The sequence below is a fragment of the Artemia sp. Qi Xiang Cuo genome, chromosome 17, assembly GCF_049724085.1.
Source record: "Artemia sp. Qi Xiang Cuo chromosome 17, ASM4972408v1, whole genome shotgun sequence".
Classification (NCBI taxonomy): domain Eukaryota; kingdom Metazoa; phylum Arthropoda; class Branchiopoda; order Anostraca; family Artemiidae; genus Artemia; species Artemia sp. Qi Xiang Cuo.
The window spans coordinates 45446968-45467891 of record NC_142810.1 but is presented as its reverse complement, the minus strand read 5'-3'; the positions used below and the strand labels follow the sequence as shown (position 1 = coordinate 45467891).

The following is a 20924-nucleotide window of genomic DNA, read 5'->3' as shown; positions in this document are numbered from 1 at the left end:
GCACAGATGGTTGTACTTGTTTTGGGGTCGATCCAACGTACTTAATAATGGAAGGTCTTGTTTCATCTACTCTTGCTTTCTTGAGTGGAGGAGATTGAAATTCTTCACATTTTGCCTTAAAAAGGAAGGGAAAAAGTTAGTATTGAAAAAATTTACGCCTTTTTTTACAGAAAGAAAGTTCGTATCATCATGCTTATAATTTTGTTTAGTTTATCACTAAGAAAGCACAACGTAAAAAAATTCGTGAAATATACTTATTGCATCCTTTTTTTGAATATGAGAATTACGACTCACTGAGCCATTCAAAAGCCGGCCTATATAAGTCAGCCTAGTTTCTTATTTGTAGGCATTTCTGTTCTTTTCTGGTTTTAATCTGTATTGAGCATGCCTTGTTTGATGCATTTAAAGTATTAACGGTATTTTTTATCTTTCCTTATCCTTTTACGATAGCTGGTATTTACCCTACCCCCAGAAAATAACGCCCACGGAACATAATCCCCATGGACAATATCCCGGAGACAAGACATGGGACAATACCCCTTCCATCCACCGAAAGATATGGTACAAATGCTATTCAATTTACGCATAATAAAGCAATGTATCTTTTTCTTAAACTCACCCCCCTTACTTTTCACGCGAAGAAACAGTTTGTTTTCACCTTACAATGATGGCGATAGACTTGAGGCATGGTCCCCTCCCCCTTTCGCCAATGTCCTAAATATATTGTTAGATCTTAATTTGAACATAACGAGATTTCACCGGTTCTCCAAAAAGAGATTGTATATGCAAGCACTTAATAAATTGCACTTGTCTGCATGAAAGCGTTTTAATTTGACAGGAGAAACAGTTCCTTTTGACTTTGGCTGCTGCGTTCTTAAACGCACCGGAAAGGGGTGACAGCTAATTATGGGCCTCGCACCAGAGAGCCTTGTGTCAAATCATAGCGAGCTAATAACAATAGAGCGATGGATGTCTCAGAGAAAAGATTACAATTGAGAAAATTTCATAAATTTAACGAAGGAATAATTATTTCTTTTTGCTAGTGTTTTGTTGTAAAACGGTGAGGGGGGGGGTTAGGTTTTGAGGGTAAAAGAAAATATTTTATTTATTTAATTTGGACGGAGAAAAAGGTATTTTTGACTTTGGCTGCCGCTCACGTAACACATATGAATAGGGTGACAGCTAATTATTGGCCTCGCACCAGAGAGCTATGTGTCAAAACCAGGTTCGGTTAATAACAACAGTGACGGAAGTCAATGATCGCTTTTAGCTAGGATATAGACACTTAAAATCGCATAAATTTAACGAAAGAAAATTATTTCTTTTTGCTAGAATTAAGGTCGTAAACAGAGGGGGAAGGAGGGATGGGGTTTACGTAACGAAAAAAGAGCGTATTTTACACTTTGTATCGAGTATAAACATCATCTAGGGACGTTTGTATAGGGGGGGGGGGGTTACTCGAATATTGTAGAGGGTGACCACGGAAAACAATTTTATTTTTAAAATAAAAAATGAAAACATAATTTACATTGATAATTTTGGCGACCAAGACTTCAAGTTCATAAATAATTTCATGTGTTCTATCCATTGTCTTCTGGAACCTTCTGATAATTTAATCAAATTGCATATCCGTTATATACGAAATCTCAATGGCGAATTGTTATGTAACGGGGAAATCATATGTAAGCAGGTCTCTGATTGGCTGAGAAGGAGGATGTATCCGACTCTCTGATCGGCTGAGAAGAAAACACGTGATCTAACTGTTTCCTTTTCCAGGACACCTTGACATTCACCCCTAGCATGCACTTGTCCAAAAACAACAATAATAAATAAATCCCTCAGGCCTAAAGATTAAAGAAGCCTTAATGTTTCTTAATTCTCCCCTTCGTGAATCAACAATTTCCCCGCCGATTATGTAAATCAATTTCTCAGGTTAAGCTAACCAAACACCAATGAAGCCATGTTTGTTTCATAATTCCCCCATCGTGAATCAATAATTTCCCCTAGCGATTATGTAAATCACAGATTAAAGAAGCCTTAATGTTTCTTAATTCCCTCTTCGTGAATCATCAATTTCCCCGCCGATTATGTAAATCAAGTTCACAGGTTAGGTTAGCCAAACAACAATGAAGCCATGTTTGTTTCTTAATTCCCCCCTTCGTGAATGTTTGTTTCATAATTCCCCCATCGTGAATCAATAATTTCCCCTAGCGATTATGTAAATCCACGGAAATTCACTTCCCCCTCGAGTCCTAGATCAATAACATTGTTCCCGTTAGAATTCAATGCGCATGTGCAACCTTCGTCCCCGAGTTATTACACATAGAATCAACAAATAAATCGATCTTGGAAAAAGAGGTCTTTGAGCGATTATGTAATCTTTCTCCCTAGGGACTCTATGACCATATTGTTTCATAGTTCCCCATGCTCGTGAATCAATAATTCCCCTATCGATTATGTAAATCACCCCTCATGTCATTCGCACGTGACCAAACAACAACAACATCAGATCGATTGACCTAGACACACCCACATTAGACTCGATCGATAATCCTTGAATAAATTATGTCCCGTCAGCATTAAACTAAATTGTAGATGGCAGCACATGTGTTCGTACTGTGCTGGTACCCCCTCCTCTACTGATCTAATGAAAAACAGACTAAAACACAAAATTAGGGCAATTTTTTTTTTATCAGAATTTAGATATGTACAGACTTATCCCATATGCAATCTTATAAGCCCAAGAAACAAAGAATAGGCTAACATAAAAACAACTTTCCAAGATTACAAAAACTCACCACCTAGAATTTCTACCAAAATGACAAGCAATTTGGCAAAATCCCTCCCAACAATTTAGTTACAGCTCTTCTTAAGGCAAAATTGTAGTAACAAAATAACATTACCATTAGATTCTCTAATTGGCATTCAACCTAATGTAGTATTTGGTTCTTTGACAAAGCACAACACCCCACTCCCTAATGGTCTCAGATATAGCTCTAGTCTATATGCAGAATTAGATAAAATACCACAAAAACTCTTATTTTATAATATGTAGCAGGTTACTATTAATAAGAGTTTTACCTTTTTCTTCCACTTTCATCCATGTTTTTAAACCATTTTTTGATAAAATAATTTTGCTTCAATTTGCGAGAATCTTGTTGACAAGATTTTATAAATTGCAGAGAATGCAGTTTTGCTATCTACAGTTAGATTTTTTTTTAGTGGATGTGCAAATGTAATATCATTTTTTAAATGTTTATATTATAAAGAATGACTATATTGCATAGGCTGTATTCTGCCATTTTTGAAATCTTGTCAGTAAGATATTTATGAATTCAAAATGAAATTATATCATCAAAAACGATTTAGAGACATGGATGAAAATGAAAAGAAATATGAAAATGTGAATGATGGAGAAAATTTTTGCCTATTATAAAGTGAAATGTCATTAGTTGTGTTTTCCTTAGTTTTGTATACAGCCTGGGGCAGTGTTTGGCAACCTCTTAATAACAGTAAAAAAAAGTCATAGTCAACCTTTCAATATATACGAAAAAATCAGAAAAAGAACTGCGGTCACATTACAAAATATAATAAATACAAATCATGTATTATTTACTTTGTAACCATAATTTTCAGTTTAAAAGTAAATTTCTAATAAGAAAAATTGGTACTTGTTAATTATTCACAACACACTCTAAGAATATTGGTTTGTAGACCTGTAAAAACTGGTTTCATAGCCACAAAGACAAGTGACGGTTTAAAGAAACATTGAACTTATATAATTTGGGTTATATATTTGCACATTAGGGGGGGGGGATAAAGTATTTGGACAGCAAGAAGTTAGAAAACAATTCTTACTTAATAATATGCAGAATAATTGCAGCTAACACACTTTGCATTCAGACCTGCTATACTTTACCCCCCCCCCCCCTCTAATGTGCAAATATATATCCCAAATTATATAGGCCTAAGTCCAATGCATTTTTTCACCCGCCACTTGCCTTTATGGCTATGAAACCGGTTTTCTCAGATCTTACATTCAGATCAAAATTCTTGAGTGTGTTTTGAATAAATAGCAAGTAGCCTACCATAAAACTCTAGAATGGATACTATAAGGTTTTCGAACTAATTTATATGTATCAGAGAATTTGAGCAACACTTTAGGATAAAGATTTTAATAAAAGCAGTATGATTATATTCCTTATTTATACTAGTCCCAAATATCATATTTGCACTTCCAACAATGCAACTCTCCTCCCTGATGGTCCCATATATAGGTCTAGCCCTAAGTTATAAACTTTCCCCTTGTTTTTCACCTCCTGATAGTTTGTATTTCATTAAAAGGTACCCAGCTGTGTTCTTGACCTGTTAAAAGCAAAAGGCCTATCTGATTGTAAAAGAATTTGAGATCAGGTGTATAACAACATTATTTGGAAATAGGGATGACAATGGAACGAAACGTGGTAGAATGATTAATAGAAACATGCTGCATTTTTTAAGGCTGAAATTTCATTGTTTTCTTTTATTATGGCTATAAAAGAACACTATGGCAGGAAAGACAGAAACCAAAAAATGATATTTTGAAAGACCATAAAATAAATATCTAATTTGCCAGTCTACTTTCATTTTAATAATATCAGTAAATATATTATTATAGTATATATCAGTATATAGTATACCAATCTGATCATACACCATAGCTTCCATCTTAAACCAGTTATGTTTACAGTCTGAAATGTATTTTGATGTGTGATGTGAGTGCATAATTTACCAAAGTATTATTTGAATTTATTTTAAAAGGTTTATAATAATGTAAATAAACATGATAATTTGATTAATAAAAACCACCTGCATATTTTAAAGTAAGAGTGTCATTGTTTTATTATTCTCTTTCAGTGTTATATATTCCTTTGGCTATATATGGGACCATCAGCAAGAGGGGGGGGGGACTGCATTTATGAGTAAATTGATTACTGTTTTAGGAAATATCATAAAAAAAGGAATCAAGTAGCCTAGTGTGTTCACTTTGTCCATGTGAGTTATGGAACCTCATAGATTTACCATAGTATCTTTACTTCTAGAGAGCCACTCAAATCTCATGTCACCAACTTATGTAATTAGCAATGTAATGGACTGTTACCTGAGATTATTCAAAAGTACACAGCTTGCAAACCTTAAAATGCATTACAGTGAAAAACATGGATATGGATTGTGTAGCCTAAAGTACCTCCAATTTCTTGTTATTCATTTTGATGGTTTTATGGAGGGAAGTTATAACATGTTTGTTCTTCTCCTATTTGACACCAAAAGAGCCACACATGGGTCACCAACAACAGGGTATGGACTTCTGGCCTAGGGCTTTATCAGGGACCATTAGGGGGAGGGGTGCATGTTAGAACAGCATAAATGACTTCTTGCTATACCAAGTAGTTGATAAAACAACTAGATATAGAATCTTCCAAAATCCAACCCTATTAAACCTTGTTTCCCTCAATAGTCATGACCTTTTGGAAAATATTGAGTACCTACCTCCCCCCCCCCCCATTGGTAAGAGTGGCCACATAACTATTGAAATACAGCTCTGTCTCAAAACTATAACAAATAGATTTGTTAAAAATGTCTTCACAGATTACAAATTTATCACCTTACCTTAATCCATTTGAGAGCTTTAAGGTCCTCCAGAACTGTAGTGCAAAACTTCAAGGATAGAAATTCGAGCAACAGATTGGAGTGAAAGTTTAGAGGGATCAGGAGAAAAGCAAGTTAACTCTACTCAAAATCCAAGACAGTAACACTACATAATCTTACAAGAGAGAGCCAAAGACTTTTCTGTACATTACCAAGGAAATTAAGATGCAGCTGAATACAAAAGATCTTGAAAAAAAAATACAAAACAACTGAGAGTCCACACCAGTACAAGAAGTTGAAAAGAGCAAGAGATAAACTGAAATCTAACCAGGAAACTTTATCAGAATCATGAAGGCACGCTAGCTAAAGAAAGGGTGAATAGAAAGTTGTCCCAGAAGAGGGCAGATACCAGAGTCTGTAACCCCTACCTCTCCAAGAGAGTGATTGTCTATTGGAACAATCTCCCTGTAACTGCTGTCATTGCTCCTTCTGTTGACACCTTTAAGATTGCTGTTGACAAGAGTTGGTCATTAAACCATGGAAGAAAGAGTGGGATGCAATTGAGTCAATGGCTCCCCATCATTACTGACCAGCCGCTCTACAGGATTATTTCCTTATTTCACTGGACAATGCAATTTTAGGTAATAACCCAAAGAAATTTTGGCAACATGATTCTTTCAAAGACATTGCAGGTGAACTGAACTGCCAGTTTTTAGTAGTACATGAGATACCAACCTACCCACACAAACAAACTATCCAAAGCAGCCTATTGAAATTTATAGTTTAAATGTCCTTAAACAACTTAAATTGCTAGTTGTCATCAATTCAGTCAGAAAAGATAAGTTACATCCACATCTTCTGAAAGAAGTTACTGAAACCATTACCAAGCCACTCATCTAATTATTTAAAAAATTTCTTCTGTACCAAGGAAGGTCCAAAAGATCAGAAAACAGCAGTTGTCACCTCTTTGTTGAAAAGAGAAATAAAGCCAGACCAGAAAGTTAAAATCCTATTAGCATTACTTCTGTTGTGGCTAAATCCTGGAAAGAGTGACAAATGAAACTGTCATGAAGCATCTCAAACTTAATGGAATACTATTACCCAGCCAACATGGATTTCAACCAGGAAAGTCAGTAGAAGCAAATTTGCTGGAGATTTATGATGCAATAACAGACCCTGAATAACCACAGGCCTACCTGTGGATGTCATGTTGCTTGACCTCAAAAAATTGTTGAATAAAGTTTCACATCCACACATGAAAACAAAAGTAATCTTGTGTGGAATTATTGCAGACCTTGTGGGTTGGATTTCAGCTTTACTTACTGATAGAATGCAGAGAGTGAGGCTATTTACTAACAAAGGAGAATCAATACTCTCTGAAGATGTGAACACCAGTGGTGTTCTGGATGGTAGTAGCTTGGGACCTACCCTATTCAATGTCCATAAAAAGGATATTTTTTTTAACTGGATACAAATTGTCTCACTCTCTGTGCTGACTATTCAAAGGTGTATGCTGTAGTCAACTATGGACCACTACAAGCACATCTTGACCATATTCAAATCTTGGCAACAACATGGGACATGAGTTTCAACTCTTACAATGTAGCCAGGGCCATCACATATGGGGAGAGGGGGTTAACACCCCCCTCAATGTTTTTGGGCAATAGGTAAAAAGAATTGGTAAAATCATGGTGCAAAGCACCACAATTTTACCAACACTGCCAAAAAAATTTGTTTGGTTAAATAAAGACCTCAAAAATACTGACATATAATCTACAGAAATCTTCCACTTAGTCAGTGAATGCAGCAGTTTTATCAACTCCTCCCATGATTTCACAGATGGTACACAATTTTTCATTTGGTTAAATAGAGCATGGAAATATTGACAAGACATATACTGAAATCTCAATCTTGGTCAGTAAATGCAGCAGTTTACCAACTCATCCAGTGACTTATTGCATCATATTTATAACAGAAATTATGCTAATTATTAATAAAAAAAATTGGTAAAAATGACCAGCCAGTCAGTAAAATCCCTTCCCTAAACATTTTGATAAGTAATGCCACCAAATGTAGCATTATACATTTTGGCAAGTCCAACCCAGGTTTTAACTATACAATGGTCAATCCAGCAGTAAAAACATACAAGAGCTATAAAGTATGGATAAAGAAAGGGATCTTGGTATTGTTGTTGACAACCAGCATAAATTCTATTCAAACTGCAAGAAGACTGCATCACATATAAACTTTGTCCTTGGTCTCTTGAAGAGAATTATTCCAATAGATATCCCTATGTTTCCATGAAGTTGTACAAGGTCTTTTTCAAGCCAGTGTTTGAACTCAGAATGTAAATAGCATCACTAGGGTACAAGGATGATGTACAGCTGCTGGAAAAGGTGCAAAGAAGGATTACTAAGGTAGTGAGGCTACTGAAGTACCTACACTGGTATACCAATGGCAAAGGGTAAATTTTTTGTTATTCATATTATTGACTTATAAATAAAGTAAACATACCACTCTGCCTTTTTTTATGCTCTTTCCAAATATTATAATCATTTTTGTCAGAAATGAACTTTACCCCCACCTCTATATATACTGATTCAGGGTAAAAAATATTTGCACATTAAGGGGTGGCAATAAATTTTATTTCTGATGTAAATGAGAGGTGAGTTTAAACTTTCCCCTTGACCTCTAATATGCAAATATATACCCTGAATTGGTATATATAGAGGTGGGGGCTAAAATTCATTTCCAACAAAATGATTATTATATTTGGAAACAGCATAAAAAAGGCATTGAATGGTATGTTTACTTTATTCATAAGTCAGTAATAGGAATAACAAAAAATTTACCTGGCAAAGAGTTGATATCTTTATGATCTATAGGCTAACTTTACAAGAAAACACCCTGCCCCCCAATTCACCTGTCAACATCCCAAAATTTAGGCACTGATAGGAGAGGATATTCAAAGAAGCTGTTCAAGCCATCAGTCAAACACCATTGACAGTTTTTCTCCTGCCATGTAGTCAACCATTGGAACAGTCTCTCAGATACAATAGGCCTAGTCTCAGCACCCAAGGAAAAAGCTTTCAAGAAGTTATTTCTACATTAGGGGGGGGGGTGGGGTAAAGTTTAAACTTACCTCCCATTTACATCAGAAATAGAATTTGGGTAAATATATACCAAATAATATTATTGAGTTAGGAATAAAGTGAATACACCATTTGATGCCTTTTTTTATGCTGATTACGAATATAATAAGCATTTCTATTGAAAATGAATTTCAGCCCCCCCCCCTATAGGCTATACCTAACCCTGAATTGGCATATATAGGGGGAGGGCTGAAATTCATATGCGATAGAAATGCTTATTATATTTGTAATCAGCATAAAAAAAGGCATCAACTGGTGTATTCACTTTAGTCCTAACTCAATAATATGATTTGGTAGGTATTTACCCAAATTCCCCCCCCCCTAATTTAGAAATATATACCCTGAATTGGCAAATATAGGGGGGGGGGGCTAAAATTCATTTCTTTCCGATATAAATGATTATTATATTCATAATCAGCATAAAAAAAGGCATTCAATGGTATATTCACTTTAGTTGTTACTCAATAATATGATTTGGTAAATATTTACCAAAAATTTCCATGGACATTTTGGCTAGCAAGTCCCCAGCCTAGGGCCTAAGTCTATTTATACCTAGGCCTAATAAACATTTTCTGGTTAGCCCAGCCCTACCATAAGCTGCAGCTCAGGACATTTATCCAAGGATTAATTCAAGGGCTAGGGCGTTAATACAGGCCTGAACATTTGGAATATAGGTCTAAGCTATGGTGATTTAAAGGTTCAACTAGCCTAACCTATAAATGTATGCTACAATCACAACCATTTGGCCTAGGTTTCAAGTGACTTATTTACTGGCAAGGGAGATTCAATTTTAAACATACCAAAGCTAATTGATTCCAATAGCTCTTAACATTGAAAGTTGATAGGCCCTAGACCTATAAGACTTAATAAGTATAACTTTATATAAAGTTCGTATATACAAATTCCGCCATTGATCGCATGGAAAATAGATGGCGTTTAATAAATACTCCGAAAGCCGAAACTTGAAAGCAAGGAAATGCATAGTTCCAAGGTAAAGAAAATATGGAAGAACCAAATAATGGACACTGGTGGGGGAAGGGATCATAAGGTTTTTACACCCGTATTCTTATAAACTGAAAAATTAAAAAATATTAGTTCTGTTATTAGCTTGAAAAAGGCAATATTCTTCAAAAAAGATATCCCGTCCCAAGCTTTAACCCCCCCCCCCCGGACAATTATTGTTATTACCCCCCCCCCCTCCCTCTATCAATAATTTTGAATGACTTTTTCTTTAAGGGTAATAATATAAATAAAGCTAAAATTTAAATTCGCACATGGTTTTCTCGTTTACGACCCCTTGACTCGTCATAACCTGAAATACTGTGTCTCTCCCCCTCACCAAGTTCCAGCTATGTCCATGAATGCCCCTATCTATAAAAAGCAGAAATTTAGTCTATTCTTATATTAATTTCGTAATTATTGTCAAGCTATTCTGTACATTAAATTGAAAACAACTTTTTTTTCTCTAAGCATTGTTAGGGAAAAAATAAGTTTTTGGATGACGTTGCTATTGTGTTAAGGTTTTCATTCTTAAGACTTTGAGATAGAAAAAAAGTAGGAGTTCAATGTAAAGAGTCTAGGAATGAGAAGGTGCAGCTTCTTTAAGGGTATAGGATAATTTTGCCCGTGTTTAAATTTAATTGACGCTCCTAACATCGGTGCTCTATTTGAAGTTGTCAAAGATTTCAGAGGGTTACCGCTTTTTCGCAACCTTTGCTTGTTCAGCTGTTTATTGCTGAACCATGTTCACACTGCAATGCTATGAGTTCCTTGCAAAAAATAAACGTGCACCTCCCAAATTCCCCCCCCCCCCCCTCCTGCCTTGAAGAGAGTTTCAAGTTCATGACCGGGAAAATTTTCCTTTGGAAAATACTGTTCTTTGGATAATTAAATAAAAGTAAAAGTCGATCTTTATCTTGTGCATGTTGATCTGCAGAAATTAACATGGAAAAATGGAAAATTTGGGCCCACTATTCATTTTTAAGGGCTCGAGACTCATGATGGGAAGATCCAAGGTAAAAGTAAGTGCAGAGCTATGCAATTCTCGAAATAAACGAGTGAGGCAGCAAATGAATCAAGCAAGTCCAATGAAGTTTATAAATGAATGCCTTTCAAAATCATTTGATATGTATGGACTACATTAGACGTTTATCTAGGGACAATTGCGCTTGAATTGCGGAACCTTGAACTTTACAGTGACATTACTTTCTTTTGTCACTCAAATGAGCATATTAACTTATAATATTGGTTTGAACAAATTCTTTTCCGGTATTCTATAACCAATGGTTCGTTGTAATGGTTTAAACCTTAACCATGGGTTATCAAACATAAAATTAGAGAGTCTACTTTTCGTAAAGTTAATAATCCTTTTTGGGGTTATTTTTCGCTTTTCCTAAACGTATGTAAATGTTCTTACGTTAATGATTTTTATGATTATATTCAATGAGTAGGTTTATCTGATTAAAGTCAGCATAAAAAGCAAGTTCCTTTTAGGAGCATATTGTTATTTATATTTCATTCAGAGTTTTAGTTTCCGTTGAAAAGGTCACTCCCCAGCTATTGTTAAAAATGGTTTGGTATCGAATACAAGTCAGTTCCACAAATAGATTAAACGTGACTTAAATCAGCCACAGCAACTAAACTAACTACCCTGAAAAACACAAGCTAAGAGCCAATTCGCCAAAGTACTGCCTTATAGACCTGATCTGATACACCTGGGCTTGTAAAAATGATACGTGACTCGAGTGAAAACATGTGAGAAATTAGTGGCTTTAGTTCAGAACATTCACATGCATCCTTAGAAGGCTGAATGACAAATTTGGAAAGCAGGTGACCTTATATGTTCATATCATTCTCTTCTTGAAGTAAGCCACAGAAGAAAATTTAGCCAATTTTTGTGAAAAAAATCAACAACAAAAATTACACTTTTTTTGCTTTTTTACTGTGGTGACTTCTTAGTTTAAATTCTAAAACTGTTTTCAACGTTAAAATATGGTACTTGGGCATTATATGGGCATTTCTAAAAAGTCAAGTTTCGTTAATGCTAATGAAATAAAAGAAAATAGGATAAGTATAAAATAGTTTATAAACAAATTTGGGCTATATATTTGCACATTAGGGGGGGGGGGGTAGAGCATTGTATATATTAAATACGTAACCTAACCTAGGCACCATTTCCCCCCCCCCAAAACCTAAAAAAACAGTTTAAATATCTTATACGCAATGAAAACCATGCTATGCATTCCATTACTTTATAGCGGTGTCTTGAAATAACCCGTCAAAAACGGGTTTTTCGTGACTAGTTTCCTTGTAACTGCCCATATAATACCCAAGGACCTAAAATATTACTATCGAACAACAAAATATCAATCAATTCATTTGTTTACTATCTTTTACCGACTAAATTGTCAGTACGGGTTTTTAATTTTTAAATATAGTTTAACAACCATGTCCAACATATTGCAACTACACCTAATGAAAAAAAATCATCATACCGAAATTTTTCGCTAAAAAATCAGTTTGGAAAAAAAAGAGTGTTTGGCACTTCCTTTAATTGAAGCTTGGCCTACATGCCGTCTCTTGACCCCATCCTGTAATAATGTGAATACTCCTAAACCAAATTCATATTTTTACTCATACATGCCACCAGCCGCTAGATCATTGGCGTCAGCGACCACATTGAACAGAGTGGGAGTTAGTGGCGGATCCAGGAATTTTTTTAGGGGGGGGGGCAAAATAGGTTCATCCGATAAACTTGCGCTAGGAGCAAGTTTAATTAACCCAAACTTGCATTAATTAAGTAAATTACACTGCTTTAGACTATGTTAGGGGGGCGCCCTCCTCGCCCCTTAATCCGCCACTAGTGGGAGTACGAGTATCATATCACCAAAGATTTAAATATTCTTTCAATAGTTTCTGTACAAAGAAGAAACGAAATAAAAATGACGAAGAACTAAGATACTTTTAGTTCCCCTTCCTTGTTCCAATGCAATTTAAACGACTGCTCTGCTTGTTGGAAAAACTGGAGTTCTATCGGTGATTATTGGGGGAGAGACATAATGAGCATCCATGGCACGGTCTGATCGAGGTTAAATAGTTTTAGGTTTTTTAGCTCAGATAGGTGCACCAGTGGCGTAATTTCGTCAAAATCGTTGAAGGGAGGAGGGGGGGGGGTAGTTGGAGCCAATTTTCAAAGTCAAATGAAAATGACAATGAAAAATGAGCCATGTAGTACCATACAGGCAAAGGTTTACTAAAGAAAACTGACCTGTTTCTGGGGATGCATAAATTATGCAGGTCTATCTTAGTTTTGACAAGATTTTTGAAGACACTAAATTTCAAGTGAGTGTGTGTGTGGGGGGGGACTGGGGTTTGTGAGCATTTACCCCCCCCCCCCTGGTCCATTGAAAATTACGCCCTTACTTACACGTAAACTTATTTGAGGGGTGGGGGTAATTAAAAAAATATGCAGAAACCACACTAATTAAATGAAATAAAAAAGAGAACCATGGGTTAAATCAGAAATCGGGGCCGGATCTAGGGGTGGGCTAGAGGAGGCAAGCGCCCCGGGCGGTACGCCCGGGAGGTGGCAAAACAAGCTTAAATTATATTATCTTTTGAAAAAAATTGTAATAGTTGCAGTATTGATGGCGTGGCAGGGGGCGGCCAACTCTAAATTTGCCCCCCCCCCCTGTGCAAAACCTAACTCTAGCTGTCTTAAACAATCTTAAGATTTTGGGGACGGAGTATGAGTCCAAACGATCTCTTAATACCTATATGCAGAGGCTGGGGTTCAATTTAGTCCTTGTATATCTCTTAAAGCTGTCTCATTCTTTTAATAAATTTTTATTTTCAATAACTTTAGGATATGGATAAAAATGGCAAAGCATCATTTTTATTGGGAATTTAATTCGATGCAAATTTTTGCTAACCTAATATCATACCATTATAGCAATTGCTCTCTTTGAAAAATGCTATTCATGAATTCCAAAAAAAAATATCCAACTTCTCCCAGTGCATCCAAATATCTTTAAATTCCACCCGACTTCAACGGTTTTACTACTGAAAAGTCGGCACGAACCACACAAAGAAAAGCCGGTCTCATCGTATTGAGATGGTAAAAATGCCGACGGGGTCTTAATGCCGCATCTACATGATATTCAGCTCATTATGCTATTGAAAGCTCTACCTTCCCTCTTTGATTATCAAGTAATAAAAAAATTGTAATAGCTAAAAAAATTAATGCTCTAAGGAATTTGGCAGGAAGACAAAATAATTTTAAACCATTATAGTCAAAATTTATTGAACAGTTTAAATTTTATTTTCTTAATTGTTGGTCACTGCTTTATAGTCGATAAATTGGTTCAGAAATATTCACAGAAAAAAGCTGTGCTTGAGAGAAAGGGGAGGGGATAGAGCAAAACAGACTATTTCCTTTGAAATGAAGGCCACCCAAAGGTGTACTCGAGGAAAGTCTTCTTGCTATTTCTGCACATAGCGATCAAGACCGTGTCTTGGGGAGGGGGTAAGGGTTTTGAACTACCACCCAAAAATGTTCGTCCGACTCGTCAAAACGCAACAAAATGCATATAAACCATTTTTTAATGCATTTTTAAAGTTTTTGTACCCCTCCCCCCCCCCCGAAAAATATCCCTCAAAACTAAAATCCTGGATACGATCTTGATAAGGATATAACTAACAGGCAAATAAGCAGAGAGGTAGGGGCACTGACAAAAAACAAAACAAAAACGAGAGCTCTCGGTCAAAGGCGGATCTGGAACAAAATTAGGGAGGGAAGGCAATTTGACATGGGTGTCAATAAATGATCAAATTGAAAAATGAGAATAAAATTAGGGCACCAGAAAAATCTTAGGGGGCAGTCCTCCCACCCCCTGGATCTACCCCTGCTCTGGGCCTCGTTCTCAAGAAAATTTTAAAATATTTCTTATTTTTCGATGCTTCCTATTCAAATTGTAAAATATATTCATTTTGGAATTGCTTTCTCCCCTGCCTCCCCCCCCAAAAAAAAATCGGTATTTATGTACTATCTGTAACGCATGTGCCATAGTATACAGGGAAGATGCTGTCAAACCGGTTTCTTTCAGATGACAGTTGGATTGGAAACCGTGGTTTGTCATTGCGTTTACAATATATAAATTATTGTTTTTGGGGTTTAGGGGGGTACCTAGGTTGGGTTGGGTTAGACTAGGTATTTATTATATACTATGCTTTACCCCCTCCCCCGCCTAATGTGCAAATGTATACCCGAAATTTGTTCCTAAACTGTTATATTTTAATCCTGTTTTGTTTTATTTCATTAGCATTAACCAAACTTTACTTTTCACGTGTGTTACAGATAATAAATAAGTACCAAAAACTCTTATGTACTTTTCTGTCCGGGGGGTCTATAGATTTCCCTCAAACTATTTCCATTTCCTTATGTCTAGAGTTTACACCGAACTGTCTTCGTTTTCTTGGCGCACCACTTTTTCCGTTCGTACTTCTTCGCACCACCCAGTATACACTTCAGGCACAATAAGTCAGGGGGTAATTTGCTATGGGACAGAAGAACCAACAACCTCCCCCCCCCTCCAAGACTCCAGTTTGTAGTCCATTAGCTGAAATTTAGTGTCTTCAAAAATCTTGTCAAAACTAAGATAGACCCACATAATTCAAGCATTCAAAGAAATAGATCAGTTTCGTTGGTACAATCCCTTTATATGGGCCTTTCTAAAGAAGTCCAACAAGAGATGCTACAGTCAAACGGGAGAGACGGAATGAAAAAACTCGTTTTTACGACATGATTCAATACACCGCTGTATAGCGTGGTTTTAAGATATTTAAAGTGAGGTTTTTTTTTGGGAGGGGGAAGGCACCTAGGTTAGGTTAGGTTACATATTTATTATATACTATGCTTTGCCCCCCACTCCCCCTAATTTGCAAACATATAGCTCAAATTTGTTTCTCAGATATTATATAGTCAACCTGCTTTATTTCATTTCGTCAGCGCTAACCTGACTCGACTTTTTAGAGAGGCCCATATAAAGGGATTGTACCGTTCTCTTTAATATACATTTCCCTTTAGGGTACATTATGGTTTATTTTTCACTTGGTCATTCAGAAAATCGGCTCAAACTTTAACCCCTCCCTCAGGATTTTGACGAAATTAGACCCCTCTAAGCAGTGCGTTTCTTTGATTAATCGCGAGTACCACCTGGCATACAGTATTTTGAAAGTTGCCAACCCCTCGATTTTAGCTATTGGTTGCATCGGACGGTATTCGCTAATTATGATTTTTGCTTGGTTTTACTCCTACTGACTGCCGGAAGAACTATACAAGTGAACCAGCTAAGTAATGATAATTCTAATTTTGATACTTCCCAGGTTAGATCATAAAGAGGATGTTAGCCAGGAAGTCAGCAGGAGTAGGGGAGAATTTGACTTATTTGGCAAGTAGCTTGCTTTTCAGCACAGTTTACAGAATTATCCAGTTAGTTTATCGTAGATCATTTCTGGTCTTCATTCTCGGTACGAACAAATAGCTCCTCCCACTTATCTCTACATTAGCGGGTTAGTCTGTTTCCGTCAATGAATGAGAACTGGTTACAAAGTGCATTATTCGTAATAGCGGGTTTCCACTTGTCTCGTGTCCAAGAGAAATCTGACTTGTCTACCCGTGAAAAGATCTAATGCCGCTTATGTTTATATCTGCAAGAACGTTCTCTGGAGCACTCGCACCTTGGTCCGGGTTTTCATAATGGGTGAGATTGGGTATGATCATACTGCTAATTCTATAAACTGTGCTTTTCAGTAACTAAGAAATTTTGGAAGGTGAGATGATGGGTTTTGTGAGCAAAATATCCCTTTCCTCCAAGTAACTGTTATGTCCGTTTCCCTTCTGAAGTATCTAGACTAATCCATTTTTCTTTAAATTCCTTACATTTTCTACATAATTCTATTCTGTTCTGTTTTATGAATTTTCGGGGAGTTGGTTTAAAATCCTTCCTCTGTTTAAACACTTAAATTAGCCTGTAATATGTAGCTAAAACGGTGATGATATGAAAACACATAATTAAATGGCTTAAATTTAGAAATCTGAGGGTTTATCTTAGGACCAATCTTTCGACCATAGTGACGATATATTTATTGGGATCCTTTGCAATATCAACCTGCGAGATCCCAATGACTATACTAAAAACCGATGGATCCCCTTTATGCGACTCACTTAATTAGATTTTATTATGTAGGTATTTTTGTGGGCTCAAATGTGATTTCAGGGCAAATTCTCGCCATGAAGTATGAGTTACCACCAGTGGTGGGTCCAGGGGGGCTAGGGGGCACGTGCCCCCTAACGTAGTCTAAATTAGTGTAATTTACTTAATTAACTCAAGTTTACGTTAATTAAACTTGCTCCTAACGCAAGTTTATTGGATTAACCTCTTTTGCGCCCACCCCTAATTTTTTTTTATTCGATCAACCTATTTTGCACCCTCCCCTGAAAAAAAATCCTGGATCCGCCCTTGTTACCACTATGTGCCATATTTCCAGATACATGGTAGGGTATTCATGCAGCCTTGTCTTTGTGGGCTGTGCCTACAGTGAAATGTAGGGATATTGGTGACCATTCGTTATGCAGCCGCACAGGTGAAATGGCCACCACCACCTGGCTAATTCCACCAAACGGCCAACGCCAAGCCTAACTCTACTGCTGCCTCCTCTTGTACAATGATCTTTGGAAGATATTCTCCTTAATCTATATTGTTTTTTCATGTTATTCAGCTCTTTTATATTTTCCTTTTGAACCCTTCCCCCTCCTCTCGAAATGAATTTCTGTGAACATAATTCTGCTCACGAAATAAAAATTCGACTCTTCTCAGATCCTATTGTAAATAGGTTGCCAAGGGCGGATCCAGGATTTTATTAGAGGGGGGGGGGTGCAAAATAGGTTAATCCAAAAAAAAGAGGGGGGGTGCAAAATAGGTTAATCCGATAAACTTCCGTTAGGAGCAAGTTTAATTACCGCGAACTTGAGCTAATTAAGTAAATTATACTACTTTAGACGACGCCAGGGGGGGGGGTGCCCCCCCCTCTGGATCCGCCACTGTAGGCTGCTCAAATAAGTTTGTTAGGTATTATGATAGGGGACAGCAAGTCATTAGGGCAGGTAAGTAAGAAAAAGAGTGAGTTTTGAAGTTAAGATATCTGAAGTTTTTGTTCTTTTACTGTTTCTTTTAAGGAGTAATGTTGAACTAGTTCAGTCAAAATACGGTTAGACCTTGAACAAATTGCAACATAAATGATTTGTATATCTTTTGATAAAGAACAATGAGATTGCTAACATACTCAAAATCGGAATCGCTACCTCCCTGGCGAAATGGGTCAAATTTGCCCTTAAAACCCTTAATTTTTTTTTCGTGATAATGCATAGAAAGGGAATTCTTCAATGGGGTTATTGAGACAGTAGAAAACGAAAATGGGCGTTTAAAGGGTCCATCACCTTAGTTACAGGGATATTTTTTTTTAATTCTCCCCTATAAGTTAGATGAAGTTTGAAGTTAGATGGGTAAATTCCAAAAATCAATGAACGTAAAGAGTCTATTTAAGTGAGTAAAGAGTCTTTTCTAAGGTTTTATTGTTCGTAGATAACGACAGAGGAAAAGAAAAGGGCTTATAACAGGCTTATGTAGCTTAAGTTACTATAACAGTAACTTTGTAACATTTCTTAGATCTCAATTAGGCTCAAAATGATTTAAAAGGAGACACAGTGTTCCCTGCAAGTTTCTTTCTTATACTCCCATTACAATAAGTAGTTGTCAAGTAGCATGGGTTTTAGCAGACATACACTCAGGTAGTTGGGGTAGGGAACGGCAGAGACAAGCTAATATTTATAGAGGAGGAACGTTCATCAATATAGCAGATACGAGGCATTGTTTTTTTTCTAGACAGAAAACAATAAAAGTTCCCAAGCTATGAGCGGAAATGCCTTAAGTGGGCTTCACGCCTGAGCAATGATAGCACAAGTCTAATAATTTATTGTAAAACTGAAATGTTTTAGGCCTCAACCTCTAACATAAACTGGATTAGACGACTCTGTCAGGTATTTGAAAAAGAATTTTTCTTACGGAGGGGTTGAAATTTCACATGGTGGCTTTTTGAAAGAAAATACAATTTATTTGAAAAATCCAAAAAATCTGGAGATCTCAGAGAGAAGGGTCACATGCCTTAAGCCCCCGCCCCTTGTTCATAATCCTGGGTTTTACTACCGAAATAGAATTTCCGCAAGAGACTTACTTTTGGGTTCCCTCATGACGCTTCAAAAGTAAAATATATTGCTTCTCCACCATAGCTCTAGCAGACCCAATTTAAATTCCAGCTGCGGCGATGATAATTCAGTTCAATTCTTTTAATTAAAAAATGATATTATAACATTAACATTACACATAACATTTACAATAACATAATGCATAACATTAATCCAAGTGCCTGCCCAAAGAAAGACCTAAAAGCACTTGAAACTGGGCGACCACATATACAACAAACGCTTAACAAACAAAACTCTTAACAAGCTAACAAAACAAACAAAAAGGAAATAAAACAACCAAATTATGACCAATCTCTAGTCATGAAAATAAAAACAAATATGCAAAACAAAAATAATAATCAAAGCAAAAAAAAGAAAAAAAGGAAAATAATAATAAAAAGAAAATATATGAACTAAGTAAGTAAGCAAATATGACAGCACTGAACCCTTAAGGTCCAAACCTGTAGCGTTGATGTACGTTTCGTCGCTCTTCATCCAGGAAGTGCAAGGGGGCTGGGGGACAGCCATCCTGTGCTTTCCAACACCCTTCCTGCGTACTTTCCCCAGATTTCTCCACGTACCCATTTACAGCTGGGTCGACTCTGGCTGAACTTAAAGAGTCATGCCATTGACCCCCATCCCAAACCAAATAACCACCCACGCCAGGAATCAGTCTCGTGCCCCTCAGACAAAGGATTCCCAACCCAGTGCGCAATGAATATTGCTATCAAAAGTAGCAAAAAGTATATATTCTGATACTACTTACGACATTGTGCTCAATCCATTCCATAGAAATTGTGTCGGTACTTTGCCCACATTATAGCTTCAGGTGACGACTAAGAAAATAAATGATCTTCTCCTCTTATATAAATTAAAACTTGCCGCATTTCTAACACGATCTAGGAACAATCCAATAAATGAGAGTATTAAGACGGGACTTGATTAGATCTTGACCTGGGCACCTTGCCTTAACAAATGCTATGTAGCTCGGCTGGGAGCAAATGACAAATCATAAGCATATTTCTGCCGCAACTTAATTGAAAATATGCTTCAGGTGTATCATATGCAAGGCTGGGCAGGCCCAAAGATGAATCCGGAATCATCCCTTATGGATCGGACACACGTAAATCTTTTCTGCACTGATTCCAGCTGCTAAGTGGGCAACTGATTGCGGCACAAAATCAGTGCCATTTGCGCGATATTTTCAAAACTAAAGGTCATATACACCAACAGTCAACTACAATTTATCAATAGTTGGATGATTGATCTCAGCTTGGTTAGTTTGATTATCCTGATGAAGAGAAGGAAAGAGAATTGATGAAAAGAATTTCGTCTTTTTTTTCGTCTTTTTTTCTGACATGTCGGTGCTAATCTTTTGGATATTTTGGCATAATAATAAACTTGATTGATTGATTGAAAGGATTGAGGATTGAATCCTCAGGAAGAACATTTTTTTAACCTTTTTTATGATCAAGATGGAATTCGGTGCCGTTTTTGTATATCGGCACCAAAAACTAGAAAAAAAATTCCAAATTTGAATCACTGCCGTTTTCTTTGTAATTTGCTGCCTATTTGGCAAATCGGTGGTGAAGAAAGCTATGTGTGTCTAGCCCTTTAGTTCGAACACCACACTGCCTAGAGAGTCCAGAATAAATCTATGTAAAATGTGAAACAAAACTAAACCCCAGCTTTGAAAGGAAAGGTATCACTAGTTTTGCAAACGATTGTGGTAGATATTTTTATTTCGGGGGCGAATTTTGAAATGATTTGATTTGTCTGTCAGGTTCTTCACAGAAAAAATTGTGTTGACGGATACTACAAGTCGGGAGAAGCTAATTCCGGAG

The 20924-nt window shown here is 36.6% G+C and overlaps 1 protein-coding gene across 3 annotated transcripts in view; it reads right to left on the bottom strand.

The window, feature by feature from the left end:
* The window catches only part of LOC148942250 (axin-1-like), a 155493-nt gene extending 135624 nt beyond the window's left edge, over nt 1-19869 (bottom strand). Inside the window, exon 1 of one of the 3 annotated variants that reach the window (XM_089103538.1) lies at nt 19847-19869. The gene's annotated coding sequence lies outside the window, so the exon portion shown is untranslated. Of the gene's footprint in view, nt 1-9580; nt 9694-13723; nt 13832-19846 lie in introns of those variants that run through there. The other 2 variants (XM_089103536.1, XM_089103535.1) reach the window with 2 other exon arrangements.
* Between the last annotated feature and the right edge of the window lie 1055 nt (nt 19870-20924).